This window comes from Accipiter gentilis, chromosome 15 (genome assembly GCF_929443795.1).
Source record: "Accipiter gentilis chromosome 15, bAccGen1.1, whole genome shotgun sequence".
Classification (NCBI taxonomy): domain Eukaryota; kingdom Metazoa; phylum Chordata; class Aves; order Accipitriformes; family Accipitridae; genus Astur; species Astur gentilis.
This window is the reverse complement of record NC_064894.1, coordinates 2720698-2730403: the sequence shown is the minus strand read 5'-3', so window position 1 is coordinate 2730403 and position 9706 is coordinate 2720698.

The window sequence follows — 9706 nt, the reverse complement described above, 5'->3', positions numbered from 1 at the left end:
TTACTTTTAAAAATAGAAGCATTCATAATTTCTGCATTTCCTGCATTTAGCTAAATACCTATTTTCTACCATAAAACATTTCTTAGAGAAAAACTTCAGGCCTGACTTAGTTACTAGGTAAGAATTTTACTATTATTATACTTACTATATTCCATGTTAGAGACATACTCAGGCTGAAATGAAAGAACATTTTTCTTTCTTTCTTTCTTTCTTTCTTTCTTTCTTTCTTTCTTTCTTTCTTTCTTTTTCTTTTTCTTTCTTTTTCTTTCTTTCCTTCTTTCTTTCTGTCCCCTGAGTTTGTATTCAACAGACTGGTGTATGGAGATAGGGCCAACATCACAGGCGATCTGTGTTTCAGTTTTAGCTGTTCATTCTGGACTGTCTCTGCCTGAATAGCTCTTCATAGTCAACGGCAGTAATTTGCTCTGTCCCTGTCTTTCCCCTCCCCCAAAAAGTAAAAGTGTTACAGTTACAAATGATACAGAATCGAGTCAAAGAGACAAATCTGTGGCATGGTAAGTCTGCAAAGCGTGCCTTCATTTCATCCCTGACTGTCCACAATTTTCAAAACCACCCTAAATTCGTACAGTAAGGAAATCTTTGCAGGGGGCAATGGGGTAAGCACCGATTTGGACAGCACTTACCCTCCATTCCTAAGAGAGGGAAACCTACGTACGTACATGAAACTCAGAGGGGTGGTTAGGCATCGCGTGTATGATACTGTGTGTTTGTAATAGTCAGTTGCTGAAGACTCTGTAGCAGATAATTGTTTTTAAAGCTTTGAAATGCTTTCTAAAAGTACACCACCTTGATTTAATACTGCCATTGGTGTTCACATAAAAAATTGTCATTCTAATGAATCCTTCTGCTTTGTTTAAAGCCCAAATCCATTGCCAAACAAAGGCTTTGTTGTTAGAAATGTTGATAGTGCCACAATTGATTTTGGATTACAAACCTAAATCGAATACTAATGTCTGTGAAGCCTTATTTCAAAGGTAATAGGAAACGTCTTCATATTATTTGTTCTGAGAAGTGACATTACTTAAAACTAACATTCTGGCAAATGTAGTTACAAGCAGACATCAAAGCAGAAGACAATTTATTGGAGAAAAAATAAAAATCCTTTCAAGAATTACTAATTTAGTCTTCAGGACTTAAAGGTGTTGAAAGCAAAGGGGCTAAGGCTTTTCAGCTCCAATTGATTTCAGTCTCAGACTCAATACCTAAGTTTTTACGTTTCACCTTCTGCAGTGTAGAAACAAGGACCTGTGTCACTGAAATGAATTATTTTTTAATTTATTTATTATTGATGATTACGATGATTATTATTTGTGTTTGTGCACAGGATCTTAATTCTTTTGCTTATTGCCATATAAACATTCAGGAGAAATATGGTGCCTGTCTTGTTGTTCTTGCAGTTTACAACAATAAACAACTGATATAAGCACACAAAGGAGTACAGAGAAAAAATGACATGTGACAGACTCCAATGTCAGCACATTAGCAGCCAAATTGCTTCTAACTCCTAAGTTTTGGAGTGGTCTGCTTAAATTCACTGAAGAGTTTTAAAGAGGCATTTTAAGGGGAAGAAACTGATATTACATTAGTAATTTTTATTGGAAGTTTTTAGCCTCTCAAGCATGTAAGGCAGTGTGGGACAAAGGAGAGAACAATTTGTATAAAAACAAGTGGAGGATAGAGTATGGTACCATTTGCTGACCAGATTTAGTAGTCACCCTATTCACACTAAATGAAAGGTGGTGGGTAGAATGTGAATAGACTACATATTTGAAAGTGGTCATGTTTGACATGAGGGGAAAGAGGGAGTAAGGGAATGCTAAAAAGCCATGACTGAGTCAAAGCAGGAAACCCATGTTTTGAATGGATTTGAGGAGTAAGGATTAGCTTACAAAGTAAGAATTTTAGCTAAACAAAAATGGGAAGGGTCATCAAAATTTATTTGCGCGAATTAACTCGCGCCATTCTTGTCATTTACAATGCCAGCGTTCATATTTAGGCTAACTGTCTTCGGCTCCTAGTAGTCAATGAAGTTCTGGTCAGTACAGAAATTGGAGTCCAAAGAACAGCTAGTCCCATTAAATAGAAACCTACTCTGGCTGAGATGATTCTCACCCTAAATACTATTGACTGCATTGGCTAAATTCCTGACAGCTAAGACATCTATCCCAGATGGGCACATTCATTTAATTAATACTTTGATAAGACAGAAACATTCTAGATGGCTTCAGTTTAGACATTTGTATCTGAGCTGATCACACTATGACCATTTCATGGTCAATGGAGAGAAACAAGTGTGACATGTATAGGCATTTACTTTAAGACAGGATGAATCTTACTGAAGAAGTGCCTGCATTTTTACACTGCATATAAAGGTAGAAATTTAAGTGGCAAATTATGCTGTAGAGTTTTATAGTATAGTGTCAAAAATAAAGTCAATTAAACCTCATTTGAGAAGATAATTTTGCTGTAAAGCATTTATTTTACAATGAGAAATGAAAATTTATGTTTGGTAATGACAATTTCTTCAGTAAAACATCCTGAAGGACTCCAGGCCTTTTCAATAGAAACTATTGCTTACTTTTGAGAATGATGCAAATATTATCCTCCAAAAAAAAAAAAAAAAAAAAAAAAAAAAAAAAAAGTCTGACCTTACTTAATAGGCTCTCATAGGAAAGACTTCATGATATTCATTTACTATATTATATTTTGGAAGGAAAAAGGATTATTTTAGATATACAGTACTAATATTTAGCAGACATTTCTTGGACTTACAATTTATTTTAGAAGCTCTATACATAAATTTTTAATGTTTATTCTATATTTTTCAATTAGTATTTGTCTTTTATGTTGTATAGAAGAGACATTTCATTAAACAATGGAAGTGTAATTATTGTCTCCAGAACTAAATGACTATAATATCCCTAAATATAATTTGGTTCTGCAAAACTGTATAGTAGAAGTAAATATTAAACAGAAAAACATGTTTTAAGCACCCTGATACATGGGAATAAAACACTAGAAGGGCTCCAAAACTTGAAATGTCAGTGCCTCTAGAAAACACCATGCTAAACTGAGCTGCTTTTTTTTTCCTTTTTATACCTATTTGAAGGTTGTTCCACAATCCTGTTACTCAGGTGATTAAAACCTTCTCTAATATTCAGCCTAAAGGTTTGTAAGGTTTGTTAATATCCATTTATTTTTGTAATAACATTATTTTTCGTCCAAAGAGCTCTTCACTCTCCTTTTGCTCATAAAAAGTTCATCTGATACGAGCAAGTTTGACTCCTTTATTGGGTGGAGGCTCTTCACTAAAGCAGAGCATTGCCTAGCTGCAAGCTGAATACTGCCACTCTACAGCACTGAATCGGCAGGATCTATTATCAAGTGGATCATTTTGTTAGTGCAAAAAAAAGTTCCGATTTTTTTGAACTATGAACAATGTTTTCTAGAAAAAAGCTGCAAATTTTGCAGCAACTTATTAAGTAGAAGCTTTAATGAAAGTAGTACCTGTGTAACTGAGCGCCTATGCAATAAAAATACAAATTTTGCAATGAACATCATGATCAGCAGCAGAGCAGAATAGAGACCAGTCTTTAATAAGCAATATGAGGAAAGAAGAGCAACAAATTACGGAAAGTGAGTTTTCATGATGTTGCGCTTCTTCGTATACTGACTAGGTAGTGACTAATCTTTTGACCTCAATTCATCAGTTTTTAAACATATATTCTTGTGAACTTGTAGAAATCTGAGACACTCAGCGCTACCAGATTCTGTCACAATCCAGAGAACAGAAGAGTGGTGTCATGTTCCAGAAAAGGCCCACTTATTTCCTGTGCTCATATTATGCCTAATTTATTTGGACTGATTCAATCCCAGCACTGTCATTCCTGATGACTACAGTGGACACAGCTGGATGATGCCCCTTTCCGTAGAAGCCTGGGAGCTGAAGCCCCCAACCCTGGGCAGCCCTCGCCATGTGGAGGTTTGCACCCACTGCTCCTCCCTCAGGGGTGTGTAAAACTGCCTTGGCAGAAGTAAGACTGAGAAAGGACAAGAGACAGCTTTTGGAGTTGACTTATTGCTCAGCCCAAAGATATAAGGTCTATGAGACCTGAAGGAGATGAGGAAAGTCTAATTCTATAATTTGGTGTTCTTCAATGGAAGAGTGAAAACATGTCTAGGTTCTAGAGCCTGCTCCCACAGTAGAACCTCTTATAAGATAGACAATGTATTATTTTTATAACAGACTTTAGGTAAAATTCCTAAGAATCAGTATTGGCAAGGACGCGTATTCAGGCCTCACATAGAGGAGTGGCTTTATCACAAAGCCGTATCTTCTACGGAAACTAACAATGAGAAATTTTATCTCGTTCTTTTAGGACCTAAGAGCAAGCACAGTTTCTACGTCTTAACTGTCACCTTCTAAGTTTTCAAGCTATGTTACCTCAGTCATGCCTGAACTTTCAGTATCTAGTCATAAGCATCTAGACATTACTGCATTATGCACTTTTCCATCTCCACACACTCTGACTTATTAAGGACAGTGGAGATAAAGAGCTAGACGCTAGCTGATTTTCTAGGCCAGGGAAAACAAAAGTACATCTGAAATGTTCTTATAGTTTCATTGCTTTCCTTTAATATTTGCATTTTCCCCCGTCTCTACCTAATTTCTGAGTCTTGTCAGAGACTCAGGGTGGATGCCTAGAGCCACATTCCTGAACTTTATATTAGCCTTTAAAAATACTCTTGAAATATTAATCATACATAATATCTACCTGCCTATTACTATCTAGTTAATCAGAATTATAAAAGCTCTTCCTCAGAGCTGTTACGCCCTCATAAATCCAGCGATTTTTAGATTTGGAATGCACAAGCATTGTGAAAACAAAGAACATGTATCACAGAACTGTAGAATTTTAATTAAAACTAGTAGAAGCAGGATAATTAAGGTACACTACTATCATCAATATTACATTTAAGTGGCCATTTGGAAACCTTTACAACCAATTGTCTGCTAGAGAAACAGCTTGTTAAGCCTGTGTGAGTTCAGATACTTTGCTTGGAAAAATTACATCTTCAGCTGGCATGTCAGAAGCTGGCAACAGTATCTGCTAATATAATTAAAAATTTAATAGAAAATTGCACAGAAGTGAATTATTTGCAGAGAAATACAGTTAAAAAGATTTAGGTAAACTGAAAGTATTTTAAATGAATTACATTACTTTCTTCCAGAGAACCTGTATAAGGTATATTTGAAAATTCTTAATCAGATTTCCCTCTGATAGTTAACTCCATATACTCTTGTGGTACTGGTTTCATTCTCTCTAAAGCCCAGTAGAGTTAACAAGTATTCAAAATATGGTTTAATGACATAATTATAACAGTTGTTATCTAAAAAATACAGTTAAATGAGCAGATCAATTTACTTTAGTTGATCAGATGTGACCAGAATATATATATGTGTGTGTGTGTGAAAAAGGGAAAGGAAGCTGAACCTACTGTGTACATGTTTGTCTTTTTAAATATCATAAGTAATTTAGAAGTAATAAAAAATACCATAATAAGATTATAAGTAATATCAAAGCCTTAAATTAGCTCACAAAGACAGATCTTTGGGAAATATTATATTAAAAAAAAAAAAGTACATGAAGCAATTTGGAAACAAAATACCTGCATTAAAGAATGGTGAACATACATAATATAAGGAAAGAAGGTTGGCTTAAATAGCTGAAAAAATCTGAGTAAAGTATTTAAGTGAAATTTTCACTATGGTTATGGAGTATCAGCCTCTTTGTATAAGGAAAACATGTTTTGAAAGTTACTTAAAGTTGTTGAATGCAGAAAGAAATTTGGAGGTTTCAAAATTATAATATTAAGACTATGATGCATAATGTCAAAAAAGCCTGGTATTATGCAGGAGTAACTGATGATGTGGAATCTATTCATTTTTATTAAGATGTCTTTGGTTCACTGGTTAACAAAAATGGTGACAACAGAAATAATAAGTTACAAAAGTAAGAATTCAGGATTTCTAGAGTGATGCAACATAGAAAATCATAATTGTGCTGTCTCATGATTCTACTCATAAAATAGTTTGTCCATAGAAGAAACAGCTGACAAAGAAATAAGAATAAAACCTCCAGAGAAGAGAAGAGAAATAAGGTGAGCATGAAGATTAAATGTTAAAGTAGTGCAGATTGTCACAGATCCCCTCTGGACCCCGTCCAATAGTCTGAAGAACCTTTACCGTGGATACCTCAGAGATCATACTAAATAAAAAGTAGTTTCACTTATTCTGTATTTTGACAATAGTCAGTTATAACTGATTGAAGCCAAAAGTGGAAAGTATTGGTAAAGTACAAACTTATAAACAATAGTACTATATACAATAACATATTGTAGTCACAAAAATAATTGAAACTGCAGATGACAGAAATATAACTGAAGTAAGAGAACATTATAGAAATGGATATTAAAATAGATTTTTATCTCCTTGACAGGAGTAGGAAGAATATTTTTAGAAATTTATCCCCTGGAAAAAAAATGTTTCACCCTTGTGAAATAACACACTTTAAAACATCTGCAGCAAGAAAACCATCTTCAAAAATAGCTTATGAAGCAGAAGTATGCAGAGCAGCTTCTAGGAAATACCACCAGTTAGGCTACCAAGAATCATCAAGAAACAGGCAGAAATTTCTTTGAGCCTTGCAATGAACTCTGTAATTTTCTTGATCAGGGATCTTTTAATTTCCCTTGTCTTTCCTCCCAATGCATACACTAGAAAACCATCCTTTGACAATGGTATTTACTGTCTAATTGAAGCAAATGCTATTTACTGATTCATGTCATTGTTTATGCCATTTCAAATTAAGGAATTTCTAGACCTATTCATTTATGCCAATCATCGATAATAGTGATCCAAGCAGAATTAATCTATCACTGTTAAAATCAAACTAGTGGTCTGTGATGGCTGAATGCTATGGAGCTATTAAAAATATTCCAAAATAAATTTAGAATAATATTTTTTCATTTTGCCAGAACAGAAGGCAAAATAACTTAATGGCAATGAATGGTGTCTTCTTAAAACTACCACAGGTTACAATGTGATCATAAAATCATAGAATCACAGAATCATTTAGGTTGGAAAAGACCTCTAAGATCACTGAGTCCAACCGTTAACCTAGCACTGCCAAGTCCACCACTAAACCATGTCCCTCCAGGTGACTGGCTCCATAACTTTCCCCAGCACCAAGGTCAGACTGACAGCCCTGTAGCTCCCTGGATTGTCCTTCCAGCCTTTCTTGTAGATGGGTGTCCACATTCGCTAACCTCCAGTCAACTGGGACCTCCCCAGTTAGCCAGGACTGCTGGTAAATGATGGAAAGTGGCTTGGGGAGCACTCCTGCCAGCTCCCTCAGTACCCTCGGGTGGATCTCATCTGGCCCCACAGACTTGTGTGTGTCTAATGGTGTAGCAGGTCACTGAACATTTCCCCTTGGATTATGGGGGTTCATTCTGCTCCCCGTCCCTGTCTTCCAGCTCAGGCAGTTGGGTACCCTGAGAGCAACTGGTCTTACTATTAAAGACTGAGGCAAGGAAGGCATCGAGTACCTCAGCCTTTTCCTCATCCTTTGTAACTATGTTTCCCCCCGCATCCAAAAAAGGATGGGGATTCTCCTTAGCCCTCCTTTTGTTGCTAATGTATTTATAGAAACATTTTTATTGTCTTTTACAGCAGTAGCCAGATTAATTTCTAGTTGGGCTTTTGCCCTTCTAATTTTCTCCATGCATAACCTCACGACACCCCTGTTGTCCTCGTGAGTTGCCAGCCCCTTCTTCCAAAGGTCATAAACTCTCCTTTTTTTCCCTGAGTTCCAGCCAAAACTCTGTTCAGCCAGGCTGGTCTTCTTCCCTGTTGGCTCGTCTTTCAGCACATGGGGACAGCCGAGTCCTGCGCTTTTCAGATTTCCTTCTTGAAGAACGTCCGGCCTTCCTGGACCCTCTGCCCTTCAGGACCGCCTCCCAGGGGACTCTGTCAACCAGGCTCCTAAACAGGCCAAAGTCTGCCCTCCAGAAGTCCAAGGTGGCAGTTCTGCTCACCCCCCCTCCTTACTTCTCTGAGAATCAAAACCTCTATCATTTCATCATTGCTGTGTCCAACCATCACCTCACCCGAGTCCTTCTCTGTTCACAAACAGCTCCAGCGGGACTCCTTCCCTAGTTGGCTCGCTCACCAGCTGGGTCAGCAAGTTCTCTTCCACACACTCCAGGAGCCTCCTGGGCTGTTTCCTCTCTGCTGTGTTGTATTTCCAGCAGACATCTGGTAAGCTGAAGTCCCCCATGAGAACAAGGGCTAGCGATCGTGAGACTTCTCCCAGCTGCTTATAGAATATTTCATCTGCCTCTTCATCCTGGTTGGGTGGTCTATAACAGACTCCCACCATGATATCTGCCTTGTTGGTCTTTCCCCTGATTCTTACCCATAAACGCTCAACACTTTCATCACCATCATCAAGCTCTAGACAGTCAAAACCCTCCCTAACACTCCGGGCTACCCCACCGCCTCTCCTTCCCTGCCTGTCCCTTCCGAAGAGTTTATAGCCATCCATTGCAGCGCTCCGGTTATGTGAGACATCCCACCATGTTTCTGTGATGGCAACTATATCACAGTTTTCCAGCTGCACAACGGTTTCCAGCTCCTCCTGTTTGTTGCCCATCTGCGTGCATTGGTGCAGATGCACTTCAGTTGGGCTATTGATCCCACCACCTTTTTGGGGGGAGAAGCTCTAATCGCTACGTGACCGTTCTCACATGCTTCCATGGTTTCTAACATATCAAAAACCTTTGTGTCTTTGCTGCTGCATGGATCTCCATCCTCTACCTCCACTGAGATGGCAGATTGAAGGACCTTGCTAGCACACTGTCCCTCAAACATTGTAGTGTAGATGTAGCAAGTGTAATTGTAGTTGTGTATATTATAATAAGCATTTTTTTCAATGTAAGGGAAAATTTATGTCCATTGGACACTAGTTATAGAATTAGTTTGACTCAGTGTTTGACATATTTTATATGAGTTCTAGTGTCGTAGGCTGAATTAGATTAGGGATAAGTCTGGTCCTTTATTTGAACCATATCACCTCATAGGAGCCTCAGCAGCTGTGTAAACTGAATTACATGATGCAATCTGGGAATTAAGGCAGAGTAATTACCTTGAACACTGGTAGCAGGCATCCCAAAATACAGATTAAAGTTGTCATTTTCCACTTTGTCTCCAAAACTGTTTACCAGTATAATCAGTTGTAGGTAATTAAATCTGCTAATCTGTGAAGGATACTTTGAAAGTAATCTAAATAAAAAAAGGTGGGTTTAATATGTAAATTGTTTACTTTTAGTTTCACATCTAGCTGCCTTTTAATGAAGCCCTTCTACTTGAGGGAGCATATTAGATGCAGGATACTTTCTGGTGAAACAGAGTATATGTGTCATAATGGAGAAGAGCTTGAATGATCGCATATCCACCAGTGGTCTGGTTAGTCTCCACTCACACAACTCTCTCAGCTTCTCATTACTAGTTTTTTAAATAGCAGAAAAATGACCTGTCAATCAGCCATGAAGGAAAGGCATTAAACACTAAAGGAAGGGTTTGGGGTTTTTTCTTCTTTCTGGCTAAATTTCTGATATGAAA